We start from the raw sequence: 19,717 nt of genomic DNA, 5'->3' as shown, positions 1-19,717 counted from the left end.
ATGGTAGCAGGGGTGGGGACTGGCGGGTGGGAGGGTACCGGGGGTGGAAGTGTCAGTGTGACTGGCTCAGTGGGATGGTAGCAGGGGTGGGGACTGGCTCAGTGGGAGGGTACCGGGGGTGGAAGTGTCAGTGTGACTGGCTCGGTGGGATGGTAGCAGGGGTGGCGACTGGCTGGGTGGGATGGTAGCAGGGGTGGGGACTGGCGGGTGGGAGGGTACCGGGGGTGGAAGTGTCAGTGTGACTGGCTCAGTGGGATGGTAGCAGGGGTGGGGACTGGCTCAGTGGGAGGGTACCGGGGGTGGAAGTGTCAGTGTGACTGGCTCGGCGGGATGGTGGTGAGGGTGGGGACTGGCTCGGTGGGAGGGTACCGGGGGTGGAAGTGTCAGTGTGACTGGCTCGGTGGGATGGTAGCAGGGGTGGGGACTGGCTGGGTGGGAGGGTACCGGGGGTGGAAGTGTCAGCGTGACTGGCTCGGTGGGATGGTGGTGAGGGTGGGGACTGGCTGGGTGGGAGGGTACCGGGGGTGGAAGTGTCAGCGTGACTGGCTCGGTGGGATGGTAGCAGGGGTGGGGACTGGCTCGGTGGGAGGGTACCGGGGGTGGAAGTGTCAGCGTGACTGGCTCGGTGGGATGGTAGCAAGGGTGGGGACTGGCTTGGTGGGAGGGTACCGGGGGTGGAAGTGTCAGTGTGACTGGCTCGGTCACATACACTCAGTATGACACTGGCTCTGCAGTGGTAGCGGGGCCATGTGGCTGGCCCCTCAGGGGCAGCGGGGGTGGTGGGGTGTGGTGCTTTGTGCTGGGCACTATCAGGCTATGGGGGTTATTTGATTGGGGTGTGGGGGATTCCCTGACCATAGAAAAGGGACAGAATCAGGGTGTTTCCCCAGCAGAGTCCATCCCTCCCCCTCTTAGCCCTGCTCACGCTGCCTGTGCTGCTACCGCTGGAGGATATGCGTAACGGCTCATATGGGCATGGCTCTGCCACAGCACTACAGAGGAATCTGCTGCTCTGATTGTCACCCGGCAACAACCCCGAGAGGCTGATTGTGCACAGGGACCATGCGAGGGCACAGCCAGGTCCCCCCGCTGGCAAGGACAGCTGGGGAGAGGCAGATTGCAGCCTTGGAAGCTCTGGAACCCGCCCTGGCAGGAATGGGAGCCCCACCTACACCAAACAGGGACAGCATGGAGTGCTAGGCTGCTGACCACCAGGCGTGTGGGTCCGGGGAGGGGCTGCACTGATGCCATGCAGGAGGGCTGAGTGATTTGAGTTTTATAGACTCAGAGGTGTCCGTAGCCCTGAGGTACCTGCCTGCAAATGGGAGCCCAAGGGTAAATAAGCAGAACAACTGGTCCTCCTTACATGTCTCTGTGTCATCTGTGTGCGCGTGTGGACGGTGTGGGCATACAGTGTGTGTGTGTGTAACAGGCGTGCGTGCGCTGCTGCCCTGCACGCTCTCTCTCAGCGCTGCCGACCAGGCTGTCTTGCGGAAAGTGCCCTGGTTCCGCTGACCATTGCACCCTTTGTTCCCGGAGTCCACTGAGTTCTGCAGGTTTCGCAGAAATTCTCCATTTCGCTGCAAAAACGATGGCAGAGTGAAAACTCAGCATTTTCCCAGCACTCCGGTGGGGAACTGGGAATGGACCAGGAGCCTTTCTAACAGAGGTCAGCAACTCTCCACGCCTCTGGTTGTGTGGGGGGCCGGGCTCCCTGTGGAAGGCTTCCTGGGCTGCTTGGCTGATGTCCGGCTTCCATACGCGGAGCAGGATCCGGCTCAGCGGGCAGGCTGGCTCTGTCGTTAGCAGGCTGCTGGGAGGCTGAGCCTGGGCTGGGGGGCAGGAGACCCTGGCACGGCTACGGAGAAGGTTCTGACGGCCTGGCCAGCGCTGATGCTGCCAAAGCCTTTCTGGAGGGAGGCGGGGGGGCAACACTGAGATGTGAATGTTAGCGTTACGTCACAGGCAGGGGATCTGAGGGCAGTGCGGGGGGCGGCGGTGTTGTTAATAAGTAATAGCCACAGAAAAGTGTGAACTGAGGCAGCCGTGAAGGCTGCGGTCTAAGCCTATGTGCGAGGACCAAGCGAGGAGCGGACATTCTCCTGGGGTATTGGCAGGGCGTGAAGTTTGCAGCCGAGCACTCGCACGAGTATAGATGAGAAGGGGATTTGGGATCCAGGGGTGCAATCCTAGCTAACAGCCAATCCAGTTGCATAGCCCTGTCCTGCTGCGTTGGTAAGTTGCACAATCCCTCCAATCAGGGAACAGACCATGTGAATGTGAATCTTGGCCACTGATTTGCTTGTTCGTTGAAGAAATGCCTAGCCATGCCTGCCAGCAAATGCCCTAGAGATGGCAAGGCACCACGATCCCGTAACAATGGGGGCAGAGAAAGGCCATTGACAGACTCTCGGGCGCAGGACAGCGCTTGCAACCCAGATCCAGATGCAGGCACCAGAGCCAGTTATTTCGGCTCCAGATTATGGTGGAGACCCCTGGCAAAGGAATGGAAAATGCTGGTCACGGCTGCACCTCACTCTGTCCCGGGGTGGGGAGAAAAGGTGGGCAGGACAGGTGAGAGGAAGGCAGGGACCCTCGCAGGATTCCCGGTATGGCGAGCAGTGAGGCGGGCTGTTGCAGTGGTGGCCTCCAGTGACCCTAGGGACAGGTCAGAGCTGCAGGAGGCTGGGGGCTGGCCATGCAGAGCTGTGAGTTGAGGTAACATGCCCCTATCTCCCAGCAGCCCCATTCTGGATCGGGGCATTCTACCTGTGTAGCGTACAGACTGAGAGCGCCAGCCCTCCCCTGCCCTGCGCCCCAGAGAGGGCTGCTGTGGGGAGCAATGAATACAGCCCCAGGACTACCCTCAGCAGCAATGGGTGTGCTTCCCCCCGCCTCTCTCCTGGCTTCATTCCCCTTCTCTCCGGCTCCTTCTCCTGCAGCCTCTGGCCCTGCTCCTCTTCTTTCCCTCACTGAGCAGGTTTCTCTCCACTCTTCATCAGATCCACTTCGTGGCCTGCTGCCCACCCATTGCCCTCTGGGATCCAGCCCCCCCATCTCTCTCCCCCACCTGGGGAAAGGACTACAGGGTTGACCTGGGGCCCCTCCTCCCCATACCTAGTGTTTCCTGTTGTGCCCGTTCCTTGCAGCAGGGCGGGGTGACAGTGCCCTCTGGCCTACCCAGGGCAGGCCAGGCTGGGGCTCCAGGGGCACCAAGAGAGGGGGATGTATCCCTAGCAGAGAGGTGTGGCCTGGCCTGGCACGGGCAGGGCTAGGGCTGGGTGCCAGTGAGCGAGAATGACCCTGCCTTCATGTCTTAGGTGGCCTGTTGGACTCTCCGGGGCCTGCGGGCAGGATTTGGCTCTTGGGAAGGCCCTGGTCACACGGTCCTGGGGGCGAGATGATGAAATGGAACGTGGGCAGTTTGAGCAGCTGTCTAGGATCCCCCTTTAGATGGCAGCCCCTGCTGCAGGGCCCCAGAGATGGATCTGACACATGCACTGGATTCAGGTGTGTCAGAACTGCCTGATATTCCAACCTGATCACGTGCGTGCGAAGAGAAGGAACTTAATGGGAGCTGGGATCCGTGCGTGCCAAATGAGGGGCATTCCCTGAGCCCCGCAGCTGGACAGAGAGGCCGGGCACTGCCCATGTGAGCCCCTCGACATCATGCCAGCATCTGCAGAAGGATGAGAGAAGCAGGGGGATCTGATTAGACCCTGCTCAGCAGATCTGGGAACAGGAGTGACACTGGAGAAATGGCTTATTCCCAGAACTGTTGGGGCTAATGTGCCCACGTGGGACAGGGGGACACAGGCTGAAATCTGCCAGATCCAGGCACTGGGTGCCATGCAGGTCTGCACCTGGCACCGTCTCCAGTGACCTTTCCCAGGTGCCCATTTTCCTGATTGGCTACCTGGTGTCTATGCCTAAGTTCCACACCCTGGCTGGCCAGTTGGCACCATTGGACGGCGGGATGGGGGATAGACTCACAGGAGAGTTCACTTTTGGTCGGTGCTGCACAGGTACCCTGTGGGCATCAGGGGACGCCGTGCCCATGGCATGGATCTGATCTGGAGGTGTCAGGGGCCCCAGGCTTATGGAAGGAGAGCTTAACTCACCAAAGCGCCATGTCGTGGCATCTTGGCCTCACCTCCCACTATCCACCCCCCATGATGCCAGTCTGCCCCACTGCAGGTGCCCACCGAATGGATCAACTTCCCAGTGGCTGGATAGGGAGCAGGGGGAGGCCATGCTGCTGGTCTGGCCCCAGTGACCCTGCAGCCGTCACTGAGCAGGTCTGACATGTGGTCAAGCAGCTGCCAGGGACTCCAGTCTCATTCCTTGGGGATTGTTTCCTCTGTGAGGGGTCTTGGCAGAGATGGGAGAAAGGGAGCCACCATTAGCCAAGCCCAGCGAAGGGGACAGTGCTGGGAGGGTCGTGGCACCCTTGGCGGACAGATGTGCTGCGGTGCTGCTGGTTCCCATTGAACAATAGAACATAGCGAATGTTTCCTTGTGACTGATGGGAAAGCCCACCCACCCTGTGCGAAGGGAAAGAGACACTCTGGGGGGTGTCGACAGGAGCCAGGATGGCACCGACTCAGCAATCTCCCCATTTCCTCGGAGGGGAGGCCAAGCCTCAGGGACTCTGCCCAGAAGCTGGAATCAACCTTGGCCTGTAGGGGGCGTGAGTGACCTGGCCCAGAGCGCAGGCACTAAAATCCCTACTGTGGCACTAGCAGCCAGGGGCACAGAGCCAGAGCCGTGGGGTGTCAGGTCCCCACAATGTACAGCATGCTCCATGGGCAACCCTCACCCAGCACAGACACCAGCTCTGCCAGGGCCAGGCCACACTGTGCTACTTGCCCTTCCTGCTGCTCTCTGGGTAGTCCAGGGAGAGAGGCAAGGCCTTGTGCTGGCTGGTTTGCAAAGGGGGCTTGGTTTGGTGAATACTGCAGGACTGATGGACTTCATGAAGAGCAGACAGGGCCCCGGCACAGACCCCAGGAGCCACATCCTCAGTGCACCTCAGGGGGTGGAACATCCAGTATTACAGGTCCTTGGGCACCATTTAGAGCAGCCTTGGGGCTGCTCTAGGTTGTGGTGGCTGCCCATGGCCCTTGAAGGACTGTTCCAGCTGCTGGGGGTTGCTGAAGTATAGGGATGCTCTGTCACAGCTATGATCCTTGCCCTGGCCCCACAACACCACAAGATAGGTGTGAGTCAGGGGGGTATACGGAGCTACGGTACCAGCTGAATGCTCTGGGGTTTCCTTTGTGCAGCAGGACTCCTCTGGGGCCAGAGAAACTGCCTAGGGTTGGTTGCAACGTCCCAGCAGCCCAAAGCAGCTATAAGAGGGCTAACAATCTGGCCCTGAATCTGAAGGCTCCCCTGCTCCGTGTTCCGAGTGCAGCAACCCCTCCAGGAGGTGAAAGGGCCCTGCTCTCTGGGCAGATGCAGGTGAATTACAGAGGGCTGGTGGCACTCATGCCAGCCACCACGCGTGGGGAACGTCCACTTGCTCACCACCCAAGGGCACAGCACAGTGTGTGCTTACCCCGTGGCAGTGCATCCAGGAGCTGTCAGCTCCTCTGAGGCTCCAGGATGCTTCTGGTGCTTTCTTGGTCTGACTTTTCTTGGTCCCACTGGCCTTTCGCAGCACTGGTGGCCTTTAAGGGGTCCAGATACCTGGGGCTGGATCTTCGTCAGAATCTCGTGAGACCTGGAAGACTCTGGGAGTTGCCCACGCTGTGGGAGGTTTGCATGGGCCATGGTCTGATCTTGGTGACAGTGGGGTCCATGCAGAGTCACCCCATTCACGAGAGGCACTGCAGATTTACTTCAGGGTAGATCAGGGGTGGGCAAACTACGGCCCAGGGGCTGGATCTGGCCCATTAGGGCTTTGGATTGGGCCCGTGGGATTACCTCCTGTGGTGCCGCAGGCCCCGCGCCACAGTCAGAAGCGGCTGGCACCACGTCCCTGGGGCTGCGGCAGGAGGGGGGGCAGAGGGCTCCGTGCATTGCTTTGCCTCCAGGCACCAGCCCCTGCAGCTCCCATTGGCTGGGAACGGGGAACCGCAGCCAATGGGAGCTTCGGGGGAGGTACCTGGACTTGCGGCAAAGGCAGCGCGCGGAACCCTGTGCCCTCCCCAACCAGGGGCTGCGGAGGGACGTGGGGCCAGCCGCTTCCCGGAGCAGCGTGGCTTGGCGTGGGGCCAGGGCAGGCAGGCAGGGAGCCTATCCTGGCCGTGGAGCGCGCCGCTGCCACCCTGGAGCCGCATTAGGTAAGTGGCGCCGGGCCAGAGCCCGAACCCCTCCTACCTCCTGCCCCCCAACTCCCTGCCCTAAGCCCCCTGCCTGCAGCTCGCACCCCTCCTACACCCCAACTCCCTGCCCTGAGCCCCCTGCTGTACCCTGCACCCCCGTGCACCTCAATCCCCTGCCCTGAGCCTCCTGCTGCACCCCACACCCCTCCTGCACCCCAGCCCTCTGCCCTGAGCTCCCTCCCGCAGTCTGCACCCCTCCTGCAACCCTGCCCTGAGCCCCCTCCTGCAGTCCGCACCCCTCCTGCATCCCAACCCCCTTCCCTGAGCCCTTTCATACACTCTACACCCCTCCTCTGCCCCAATCCCTTGCCCTGAGCCCGTTCCTGCACACCGCACCCCCTCCCACACCCCAACCCCCTGCCCCGGCCCTGCATACAATTTCCCCTCCCAGATGTGGCCCTTGGCCCAAAAAGTTTGCCCACCCCTGAGATAGATGGTCCCAGTGGACAGTTGGCATGCAGTGTTAATGGAAAATGCTCCCCATGGGCCGCAGGCCAGTGGGATAGAGAGGTATGGAAGAGAAGGGTACAGCATAGGGGCAAGCCCTACAGACGAGGATGGAACAGAGCTGTACACTGTAAAGGTGTATGGAGTAGAGGCAGGCACAGCAGGAGTCTGTGGTCTAGGGTAGCAGTTTCCAAATTTTATTGGTTCACATTGTAGCTTCTTTAAAAAAATGGATGTTTGACATACCACATGCAGATTTCTTCTTTTTGTGCACATTTAATTTTCAGCTTTAGTACGATTAACTCAAGTATTTCCAGGCTCTGCAGTAAAATAAGTGCCCAAGAAGGCCTATAATGTTGGAGTCCAGCAGCCTTTACAAACGGTGCAGGGTTATGGGCAGCGCATCAGAAAGACGCACAAGGAAGTTGCCATTGCGCTGATTTTTCTTTCGTGTCACTCGGCCGAGGAGGAGCAACTGAAGACAGCATAAATGGCGTGATGTGTCTTGGTGAACTGCAGCCAGCGGCTTGGCTGTCTAACGTGTCTAATATAAGTTTGACGTTCCTGCTAATTTGCATCTAGAGTGTTGGTGAACATGAGCCGAAGCTCGGTCTGCTGCCCTTGTATGTAACGTAAATCAAGGCAATACCCGACTTGGTGAGTGGCTCCCTGAGACAACAAAAGCGAGTGCTGTCCATGGGCAGTGTGTGTGTGTGTGTGTGTAAGTAAAAGGGTAAAAGGTCAGGGGGGTCTGGGTGGGGTGAAAGGAGAGGGGCTCTGGGGTGTGTGTGAAATGATGGGGGGCTCTGGGGTGTGTGTAAAAGGACGGGGGCTCTGGGGTGTGTGTGAAAGGACGGGATTTGATCTTAATCTGATGAGGTTCAATAAGGACAAGTGCAGGGTCCTGCACTTAGGACGGAAGAATCCAATGCACCGCTACAGACTAGGGACCGAATGGCTAGGCAGCAGTTCTGCGGAAAAGGACCTAGGGGTGACAGTGGACGAGAAGCTGGATATGAGTCAGCAGTGTGCCCTTGTTGCCAAGAAGGCCAATGGCATTTTGGGATGTATACGTAGGGGCATAGCGAGCAGATCGAGGGACGTGATCGTCCCCCTCTATTCGACATTGGTGAGGCCTCATCTGGAGTACTGTGTCCAGTTTTGGGCCCCACACTACAAGAAGGATGTGGATAAATTGGAGAGAGTCCAGCGAAGGGCAACAAAAATGATTAGGGGTCTAGAACACATGACTTATGAGGAGAGGCTGAGGGAGCTGGGATTGTTTAGCCTGCAGAAGAGAAGAATGAGGGGGGATTTGATAGCTGCTTTCAACTACCTGAAAGGGGGTTCCAAAGAGGATGGCTCTAGACTGTTCTCAATGGTAGCAGATGACAGAACGAGGAGTAATGGCCTCAAGTTGCAGTGGGGGAGGTTTAGATTGGATATTAGGAAAAACTTTTTCACTAAGAGGGTGGTGAAACACTGGAATGCGTTGCCTAGGGAGGTGGTGGAATCTCCTTCCTTGGAAGTTTTTAAGGTCAGGCTTGACAAAGCCCTGGCTGGGATGATTTAACTGGGAATTGGTCCTGCTTCGAGCAGGGGGCTGGACTAGATGACCTTCAGGGGTCCCTTCCAACCCTGATATTCTATGATTCTATGATTCTATGATTTGGGGGAGATGGTGAAAAGACGGGGGGCTCTGGGTGTGTGTGTGAACAGACGGGAGGTTCGGGGGGTGTAAGAGTCTGGGAGGCTCAGAGGCCAGCAGAGAGAAGTGGGGAGTCTCGTTGGAAATGCTGCGGGTTTATGGGGGCACCAGGCAGCTTCAGCTCCAGCCCCTGGGTGCCTGCCATGCAGGGCAAACTTCCCAGGTGCTCCCCCTGCTGGGAGGAGAATCAAACTGCAGCCAGCTGGTGGTTCTGTGGCTGAGGACCCAGGAGCTCTTCCTAGTCCTGTGACCTGGCTTTTATCCCCTAGACCCAACCACTCCCCCACCCTGCAGCTTGCCAGTGGGGACAGGAAGTAGCTTGTGGCAGAGTCCTGCAGGGGCCAGGCTGCAGCTGCTGCAGGGCAGGGCGTGCAGAGGGAGCTCTTGTTCAGCAGCAGCTTCCCGAGGGGGTCTTTGATGTCAGTTTCCCCACGGCGCAGGTTTTGCAGCCGCTCAGAATGGCCCTGTATGCTGGCGAGTGATATGAAACTTCCCGAGTTCCCCTCAGGAGCTTGATGTGTGTGGCTCAGTGCAGGCAGGAGGCCAGGCCTGGGATGGCAGAACACATGTCTGCACAGAACACCATGCGTCACGAAATGGAGTGGCCAGGCTGGCGTGGTCGGCCAGTGTTATCCGCCATTTTGGCTGAAGGCAGCTTCTTGAGTCTTTCCCAGAATCCCTCAGGGCATGTGACCCTCTTGGAAACAGAGCCGGGGTTCTAGAGTTTGCAGCCTCTCATTTCCAACAAACTCACCCCAAATGACACCAGGTGCCGCAGTTTGGGAACCCCTGCCCTAGTGTCTTCTGACCTGGGCCACAGCAGGAAGTGCACCCAGTTCTATGCTCCTGGTGCATAACTGTCCATTGACTCCTGAAATGTGCATCATGGCAACCGTGACCTGCCTTAGTTACACTAGATTTGGGTCCCGTTGTGCTGGGCACTGTACAGGGAGCTCACAGTGTGACGAGACAAGAGAGAGGAGGCAGGAAATTCTGTTCTCCCCACTGCACAGATGGGGACTGGAGCCCAGAGAGGTTCATGACTTGCACCAATTCACATACCCAGACTATGGGGGAGCAGGAAATGGTGTGTTACAGGCTAGGGCCCTCCCCACTGGACTGCACTTCCTCCATGACAGACGTCTCTCCATTGCTCACACTGATTGGAGGGGCATGGGACCTCCTCCCTGGAGGAGGCCAATGCACCCTTAGCTACCTCTGAAGTATCCTGTCATAAGGAGTGGTGAGACGATGTCTCCTCTGAATGCCCGCTCAACCCGCAGCTGCTAGGGCAGTCGGAGAACCTGGCAGAAGCTGCATCACAGGCAGAAGGGAGCAATGGTAGAGTCTGTGTTTTGGAAGAAACTTGGGCCTTGCAGAGATGCTCCCAAGGCCTAGAGCCCAGGCCAAGGCCAGCTGGAGCAACTGCTGTTGGGAACATGGCCCTGGCCCCACAGAGCTGCACGCCTCGGCCTGGCAACAATGAGTGTGGCAACAGCCAACTTGTAGGCTCCTAAAAAATTCCAGGAACACAATGATTCCCAGAGCCGTAGTCAGGCACCCGGGCTCCCTGTACACAACAGCCGTCACGTTAGGCAGGGGCTGCATAAGCTAGCTAATGGGAGATGGGTTGGCTTAACCCCTGCCTCTCTGAGGGAGATACGGGCCTGGATCTGGCCTGCAGGGGGTCCGTGAATGGGAACCCCTCTCCTGGAGTCGGGTGGCTTAGGTGCCTAAACTGGTTCTGATTGGAATGAGTGAAGGGTCTGTCTTGCGCTACACAGAGCCTCTGGTGGTGGTGCCCAGCATATACCGTTTAGCCCAGTGGTCTGAGCACTGTCCTGGGATGTGGGAGACCCAGGTTCAGTTACCTCCTCTCTGCTTCAGGGGAGAAAACCACTGCGCTAAAAGTTATAAGGCGGGCATCACCACCGACTCCTCTGCCCAGAACTGAGTGGGCACGCACACACACAGGCTTTGCAGGCGAGATGGGTGTTCTGCCACCTGTCTTGCCCCAGCTCATGGATCACTCTGGGGCTGGGGGACCCAGGCTTGTGGACTCAGTGTTTCTGGGTTTACAATGGCTCTTACAGCCATGCTAATGCATCCACACGGCACTATGCAGACCTTTTGACTCGGGGCTGCAGCTTGACTCGTGTCCAGACTGTGAAATGACAGGGCTTGTACCCAAGTCTCTGCAGGACTCAGGCTCTGACCCTCCCCACAGCAAGGACCTATGTCCTGAGTCCTTGCTGGCCCAAGTCAGGCTGATCTGTGTGTGGCCAGAAGGCAGGCTTGGGTTCAAACCCAAGTCGGAGTCCGGGCTTCGTGTGCTGTGTAGACATTCCCAAAGTGACTTGCCCAAGGTCATGCAGGGAGCCTGTGTCACAGCAGGGAACAGAACCCGGGACTCTGGCTTGCACAAACCAATGAGCATCCTGCCTCCCTTGGCATATTGTTTTTCCATGTGGTGCTCCCCCCACAGCTCCCTCTCCCCTCCCTCCCTGGTGTTTCCACAGGGGTGGGGTGGGGTTGGCTAAAAGCAGAGTGTTCCCTGGCAGTCGCTGGCCCACAGCTCTCCGCAGCCACGGTTCTCCCCGTGGGAAAGGCCCCTCTTTAAATAGCAGTGCGAGTGCTTCTCTGGTTGTCGAGTGTTTCTGGGAGGAGCTGCACCAGGGCTTTTAGCGCTTGACCTTTCCCGCTCGGCTGCAGTTTCTGAGAATGTAGAGTGCCTTTGGCTGCTGGGCTGGCCTCACACGGCGTGTTCTCCCTGGGAGAGTCCGGGTGCTGTGTGAGGCCTCGCTGTACAAAACAGATGCCATCACGCTGTAAACACGCTCCTGACTGCGGTAGAGAGCTGAGGCCGGCCGTGCTCCCATCAGCTGGGCCCTGTGCCCAGCCACTGCACAAGGCAGGCCCAGTCTGGGTATGGGCAGGGAGAGGGCAATGGACAGGAAGGGACAGGAAGAAGGGCAAGGCCAGGAGGCCAGAGCTTGGTCTTGTTACTGGGGTCACCCAGCTCTGCCGGGGTTATGTTCTGTCCCCACATCTGGCCTCAGAGTGAAAACCACTGAATCCTGGTAACACTACAGCAAAATGTACCACGCTGGCTTAGAGCGGGTGGGCGTGTCTCTCCAGCACCTGCCCATGGCAAATGTACCACGCTGGGTTAGAGCACATGGGGGTGTTCCTCTAGTCCCTGCCCATGGCAAGGATAGGAAATTACTACTTGCCCAAGGCAAGTAGGATTTTTCTGGAGCTGAAGTGGCTGAGCTTGTGCTGGAGGTCACTGCTCCGGCCCCCTGTCTGTGTCTCTGAGGGCCGTGGTTCATTGCATAAATGTTTCCTATGGGTTATTATAAACCCCCACCAAAACTCCTGCCACAGTCAGTGTTTATAGGCATTGGCATTCGTTTCTGGGGAGGGCTGGCAAGCACTGGAGATCCACCCACAATGCACCGGGGGGAGCCTCACTGGAGATCCACTCACAATGCACTGTGGGAGTTTTCCTATTATAGTATTTGTATTCCAGTTGTGCTGGGTGCTGCGCACACACACACACACACACACACACACACACCCACCCCCCCAGCAGGCCGTGCTGGGCCATCGCAGCCATTGCTCCCTGCTGGCAGCGATGCAGCTTGCTGTGTGCTGGCAGAGTCTGTGTTTGGAGAGAAAGTTGGCGCCTGCAGACAAGCACCCAGAGCCTTCTTCTGCCCTTGGAATCTATGAATTGGACAAAGCAGAATCCCTGCCCACGTTGCCCTACTGGCCAGCTCCCTCCTCCCCTTAACCAGACTCCATCACTTCCTGCCATCTCCTCTCCGTGCCAGGCACCCGCTGTCCCGTTGAGCCCTTATGTGGTGCCACAGCCATCCAAACCGGTGAGAAACGGTTGCAGTGTGGAACCCCGGCCTTGCGCTGTGTGCCATGCTGCGACGCACAGGGTACCGTTACATCTCGCTTTAAAGTCTGTGCGAAAGGGTGTTTTCTCCCTGGGGGAAGGAAGTAAACTTGTTTCTCAAAACCGGAACGAGCTCTGCCCCCACAGCCATAAACACCACTGTCCACAAGTGCACAGCCGGGCTAGAACCCAGGCCCTGCAGAGCCCCAGCACAGACCTCTGCTAGTTAATTTACTGGGACACTTGCTCTGCTTTGTGTGATGCAGCCATTAGAAGAGGAGGGCTTAGCACAGAGTTTGACCGTGGGTTACATATAGGGTGACCAGATAGCAACTGTGAAAAAACAGGATGGGGATGGGGGGGTAATAGGCACCAATATAAGAAAAAGTCCCCAAAAATGGGACTGTCCCTTCAGAAACGGGACGGCTGGTCACCCTAGTTACATAACTAGTTGCTAGACAGCACTATCCTGTTGGTGAGCAGAAATCCCGGGCTCTATCCCTGGCTCTAGAAGAGAAACATGGTGTAGTGGTTAAAGAGGGACTAACCAAAGCACATATATTTGGCACATTCAGTCTGAAAGGCATTTGTGTGTAGCACTGCTGTATTGGAGAGAGGAGTTTTAGTCCCATTGCTGGCTGCTGTGACCTCCTATAAACTCTCCTTTAACTCTCCATATGAAGGCTGCTAGTTGGTTGCCTTCTTCAGGGTATGTCTACACTATGAAATTAGGTCGAATTTATAGAAGTCGGTTTTTTAGAAATCAGTTTTATATATTCGAGTGTGTGTGTCCCCACAGAAAATGCTCTAAGTGCATTAAGTGCATTAACTCGGCGGGGCGCGTCCGCCGTACCGAGGCTAGCGTCGACTTCTGGAGCGTTGCACTGTGGGTAGCTATCCCACAGTTCCTGCAGTCTCCGCTGTCCATTTGAATTCTGGGTAGAAATCCCAATGCCTGATGGGGCTAAAACATTGTCCCGGGTGGTTCTGGGTACATGTCGTCAGGCCCCCCTTCCCTCCCTCCCTCCCTCCCTCCCTCCGTGAAAGCAGCAGCAGACAATCGTTTCATGCCTTTTTTCTTGAGTTACCTGTGCAGACGCCATACCATGGCAAGCATGGAGCCTGCTCAGCTAACCGCCACCGTATGTCTCCTGGGTGCTGGCAGACGTGGTACTGCATTGCTACACAGCAGCGGCAACCCATTGTCTTGTGGCAGCAGACGGTACAATTAGGAGCACAATAAACACCACATGCATTATCCAGCAGTATATGCAGCACCAGAACCTGGCAGAGCGATACCGGGCGTTGAGGCGACGTCAGCGCGGTCACGTGAGTGATCAGGACATGGACACAGATTTCTCTGAAAGCATGGGCCCTGCCAATGCATGCATCATGGTGCTAATGGGGCAGGTTCATGCTGTGGAATGCCGATTCTGGGCTCGGGAAACAAGCACAGACTGGTGGGACCGCATAGTGTTGCAGGTCTGGGACGATTCCCAGTGGCTGCGAAACTTACGCATGCGTAAGGGCACTTTCATGGAACTTTGTGACTTGCTTTCCCCTGCCCTGAAGTGCATGAATACCAAGATGAGAGCAGCCCTCACAGTTGAGAAGCGAGTGGTGATAGCCCTGTGGAAGCTTGCAACGCCAGACAGCTACCGGTCAGTTGGGAATCAATTTGGAGTGGGCAAATCTACTGTGGGGGCTGCTGTGATGCAGGTAGCCCATGCAATCAAAGATCTGCTGATATCAAGGGTAGTGACCCTGGGAAATGTGCAGGTCATAGTGGATGGCTTTGCTGCAATGGGATTCCCTAACTGTGGTGGGGCCATAGATGGAAGCCATATCCCTATCTTGGCACCGGAGCACCAAGCTGGCGAGTACATAAACCGCAAGGGGTACTTTTCAATAGTGCTGCAAGCTCTGGTGGATCACAAGGGACATTTCACCAACATCAACGTGGGATGGCCGGGAAAGGTACATGACGCTCGCACCTTCAGGAACTCTGGTCTGTTTCAAAAGCTGCAGGAAGGGACTTTATTCCCATACCAGAAAATAACTGTTGGGGATGTTGAAATGCCTATATGTATCCTTGGGGACCCAGCCTACCCCTTAATGCCATGGTTCATGAAGCTGTACACAGGCAGCCTGGACAGTAGTCAGGAGCTGTTCAACTACAGGCTGAGCAAGTGCAGAATGGTGGTAGAATGTGCATTTGGACGTTTAAAGGCGCGCTGGCGCAGTTTACTGACTCGCTTAGACCTCAGCGAAATCAATATTCCCACTGTTATTACTGCTTGCTGTGCACTCCACAATATCTGTGAGAGTAAGGGGGAGATGTTTATGGTGGGGTGGGAGGTTGAGGCAAATCCCCTGGCTGCTGGTTACGCGCAGCCAGACACCAGGGTGGTTAGAAGAGCACAGGAGGGCGCGGTACGCATCAGAGAAGCTTTGAAAACCAGTTTCATGACTGGCCAGGCTACGGTGTGAAAGTTCTGTTTGTTTCTCCTTGATGAAACCCCCCGCCCCTTGGTTCACTCTACTTCCCTGTAAGCTAACCACCCTCCCCTTCTCCCTTCGATCACCGCTTGCAGAGGCAATAAAGTCATTGTTGCTTTACATTCATGCATTCTTTATTCATTCATCACACAAATAGGGGGATGACTACCAAGGTAGCCCAGGAGGGGTGGTGGAGGAGGGAAGGAAAATGCCACACAGCACTTTAAAAGTTTACAACTTTAAAATTTATTGAATGCCAGCCTTCTGTTTTTTGGGCAATCCTCTGTGGCGGAGTGGCTGGTTGGCCGGAGGCCCCCCACCGCGTTCTTGGGCGTCTGGGTGTGGAGGCTATGGAACTCGGGGAGGAGGGTGGTTGGTTACACAGGGGCTGTAGTGGCAGTCTGTGCTCCAGCTGCCTTTGCTGCAGCTCAACCATACACTGGAGCATACTGGTTTGATCCTCCAGCAGCCTCAGTATTGACTCCTGCCTCCTCTCATCACGCTGCCGGCACATTTGAGCTTCAGCCCTGTCTTCAGCCCGCCACTTACTCTCTTCAGCCTGCCACCTCTCCTCCCGGTCATTTTGTGCTTTCCTGCACTCTGACATGATTTGCCTCCATGCATTTGTCTGTGCTCTGTCAGTGTGGGAGGACAGCATGAACTCAGAGAACATTTAATCACGAGTGCGTTTTTTTTTCTTTCTAATTTTCACTAGCCTATGGGAAGGAGAAGATCCTGTGATCATTGAAACACATGCAGCTGGTGGAGAAAAAAAAAGGGACAGCGGTATTTAAAAAGACACATTTTATAAAACAGTGGCTACACTCTTTCAGGGTAACATTGCTGTTAACATTACATACATAGCAGATGTGCTTTTGTTACAAGGTCACATTTTGCCTCCCTCCACCGCGTGGCCAACCCCTCAACCCTCCCCCCTCCCCGTGGCTAACAGCGGGGAACATTTCTGTTCAGCCACAGGCAAACAGCCCAGCAGGAACGGGCACCTCGGAGTGTCCCCTGAAGAAAAGCCCCCTATTTCAACCAGGTGACCATGAATGATATCTCACTCTCCTGAGGATAACACAGAGAGATAAAGAACGGATGTTGTCTGAACGCCAGCAAACATACACTGTAATGCTGTGTTGTACAATGATTCCCGAGTACGTGTTACTGGGCTGGAGTGGTAAAGTGTCCTACCATGAAGGACGCTATAAGGCTGCCCTCCCCAGAAACCTTTTGGAAAGGCTTTGGGAATACATCCAGGAGAGCTGCGAATGCCAGGGGAAATAAATCCTTTCACATGCTTGCTTTTAAACCATGTATGGTATTTTAAAAGGTACACTCACCGGAGGTCCCTTCTCCGCCTGCCGGGTCCAGTAGGCAGCCTTGGGGGGGTTCGGGGGGTACTGGCTCCAGGTCCAGGGTGAGAAACAGTTCCTGGCTGTCGGGAAAACCAGTTTCTCCGCTTGCTTGCTGTGAGCTATCTACAACCTCATCATCATCATCATCTTCTTCATCCCCAAAACCTGCTTCTGTGTTGCCTCCATCTCCATTGAAGGAGTCAAACAACACGGCTTGGGTAGTGGTGGCTGAACCCCCTAAAATGGCATGCAGCTCATCATAGAAGTGGCATGTTTGGGGCTCTGACCTGGAGCGGCCGTTCTCCTCTCTGGTTTTCTGGTAGGCTTGCCTCAGCTCATTAAGTTTCACGTGGCACTGCTTTGGGTCCTTGTTATGGCCTCTGTCCTTCATGCCCTGGGAGATTTTGACAAAGGTTTTGGCATTTCGAAAACTGGAACAGAGTTCTGATAGCACGGATTCCTCTCCCCATACAGCGATCAGATCCCGTACCTCCTGTTCGGTCCATGCTGGAGCTCTTTTGCGATTCTGGGACTCCATGATGGTCACCTCTGCTGATGAGCTCTGCATGGTCACCTGCAGCTTGCCACGCTGGCCAAACAGGAAATGAGATTCAAAAGTTCGCGGTTCTTTTCCTGTCTACCTGGCCAGTGCATCTGAGTTGAGAGTGCTGTCCAGAGCGGTCACAATGGAGCACTCTGGTATAGCTCCCAGAGGCCAATACCGTCGAATTGTGTCCACAGTACCCCAAATTCGACCCGGCAAGGCTGATTTAAGCGCTAATCCACTTGTCAGGGGTGGAGTAAGGAAATCGATTTTAAGAGCCCTTCCCTTGCTGGAAGTAGCTCACGAAAGCTTATGCTCAAATAAATTTGTTAGTCTCTAAGGTGCCACAAGTCCTCCTTTTCTTTTGGCTGGCTGGGTGTTCATAAAAGGGAGCTAGCTCCTCCCCCGCCCCTCCATTTATCACAGTTTCTAAGTCATTTAGATGCTTTTCACAATCCCAAATTTAGGAGCCTACATCTGGGTGGATGAGCCTAGCTTTAGGCTGCAATTGTTGAACGCTTTGGGTTGTGTGTTAAAGAAGTTCACAACAACTTTGCTAATGTGTTGAAAACCTGGTTCACTTCTCATTGTTATCGCGGAATTGATTTTGGTTTGACGTGACAAAGATTTTATGCCACCGGGAGAGAAAATTTTGAATCAAAATATAACGGGAGTCCCTGATGCTGAACCCTGTGGCTGTTCATGTGAGTGACGCTGCAGAGCGGCTTAAAGGTCTGCAGAATTCGGGCCTTTGTTTGCTGGATGTGGTGATTTTTGCAGTGTTGTAAAATTCCAATAAGACGCCATCACAGGAGTGACAGTTGAAAAAAGCACAACATGCCACGCCCCCGGCATTTATAGTTCACTTCACTGAATAATATAAATTGACATCAGTTCACATGAGCTCATCTATTGGATGAACTTTAGAAGTCAGCTGCCCAAGCCTGACACCCGGGGTTTGAAATTAGAGTTTCCCTTCTCCTAGGGGAGCTGTCTGCTGAGGATTTAGTTGGGGATTGGTCCTGCTTTGAGCAGGGGGTTGGGCTAGATGACCTCCTGAGGTCCCTTCCAACCCTGATATTCTATGATTCTATGATTCTACTGAACCCCACCTGAAAGACTTATTTTAAGATGGTCTTTATTCAACTCCTCATCCTCATCATAGGGACCATGTGGCATTTTTAGAAGTAGCTGCAGCACCAGCCATGCCACCACGCCCTGATAAGAGATGCCACCAGGGGTCCATGATTGCTTATTGGATATTCACAGCTCTCCAGCATCTGCAGGATGTTCACCATTCTGTCACCTGGGGACACCTGGGGAAAAGGGCAAATATAGTGCCCGTCTATAAAAAGGGAAATAAGGACAACCCGGGGAATTACAGATCAGTCAGCTTAACTTCTGTACCCGGAAAGAAAATGGAACAAATAATGAAGCAATAAACTTTCAAACATCTAGAAGATAATCATCAGCATGGATTTGTCAAGAACAAATCTTGTCAAACCAACCTGATAGCTTTCTTTGACAGGGTCAGAAGACTTGTGGATTGGGGGAAACGGTAGATGTGGTATATCTTGACTTTAGTGAGGCTTTTGATACTGTCTTGCATGACCTTCTCATAAACAAGCTAGGGAAATGCAACCTAGATGGAGCTACTATAAGGCGGGTTCAAAACTGGTTGGAAAACGATTCCCAGAGAGTAGTTATCAGTGGTTCACAGTCATGCTGGAAGGGCATAACGAGTGGGGTCCTGCAGGGATTGGTTCTGGGTCTGGTTCTGTTCAATACTGTATCTTCATCAATGATTTAGATAATGGCATATAGAAAGGACACTTATAAAGTTTGCAAATGATACCAAGCTGGGAGGAGTTGCAAGTGCTTTGGAGGATAGGATTATAATTCAAAATTATCTGGACAAACTGGAGAAATAGTCTGAAATAAATAGGGTGAAATTCAATAAGGACAAATGCAAAGTACTCCATTTAGGAAGGAACAATCAGTTGCACACATACAAAATGGGAAATGATTGCCTCGGAAGGAGTACTGTGGAAAGGGATCTGAGGGTCATAGTGGATCACAAGCTAAATATGAGTCAACAGTGTAATGTTGCAAAAAAAGCGAACATCATTCTGGGATGTATTAGCATGAGTGTTGTTAGCAAGACACAAGAAGAAATTCTTCCGCTCTACTCTGCACTGATTTGGCCTCAACTGGAGTATTGTGTCCAGTTCTGGGTGCCACGTTTCTGGAGATATTTGGATAAATTGGAGAAAGTGCAGAGAAGAGCAACAAAAATGATTAAAGGTCTAGAAAACATGACCTATGAGGAAAGATTGAAAAAATTGGGTTTGTTTAATCTGGAGAAGAGAAGACTGAGAGGGGACATGATAACAGTTTTCAAGTACATAAAAGGTTGTTACAAGGAGGAGGGAGAAGAATTATTCTTCTTAACCTCTGAGGATAGGAGAAGAAGCAATGGGCTTAAATTGAAGCTAGGACGCTTTAGGTTGAACATTAGGAAAAACTTCCTGTCCGAGTGGTTAAGCACTGGAATAAATTGCCTAGGGAGGTTATGAAATCTCCATCACTGGAGGTTTTTATGAGCAGGTTGGGATGGTCTAGATAATACTTAGTCCTGCCAGGAGTGCAGAGGACTGGACTAGATGACCTCTTGAGGTCCCTTCCAGGCCTATGATTCTATGGCATGCCTTAAGGGAGCTGTTCATTCCTTCACTGCGTCAGCCGTTGCTGACCATGGTGCCCTCCTGTTTGATACCTAGCATTAGACCAAAGCTGCGTGGTGCAAATGGCAGGAGCTGACCCCAATTCTCTGTGATAAAAAGGATGCTAATCAAGTTAAGAGGGAGAGTGTATAAAACTATCATTCGATTCATCCTGACGCATGGAACAGAGATGTGACCA

At 54.5% G+C, this 19,717-nt stretch overlaps 1 protein-coding gene across 1 annotated transcript in view; it reads left to right on the top strand.

Moving 5' to 3' along the window:
• Window positions 1-19,717, top strand: part of RTN4R (reticulon 4 receptor) — a 107,748-nt gene that overhangs the window by 32,681 nt on the left and 55,350 nt on the right. The gene's annotated exons all lie outside the window — the stretch shown is intronic.

Source organism: Eretmochelys imbricata, chromosome 15 (assembly GCF_965152235.1).
Source record: "Eretmochelys imbricata isolate rEreImb1 chromosome 15, rEreImb1.hap1, whole genome shotgun sequence".
Lineage (NCBI taxonomy): Eukaryota > Metazoa > Chordata > Testudines > Cheloniidae > Eretmochelys > Eretmochelys imbricata.
The sequence above is the reverse complement of the archived record's forward strand: the minus strand, read 5'-3'. Positions and strand labels throughout refer to the sequence as shown.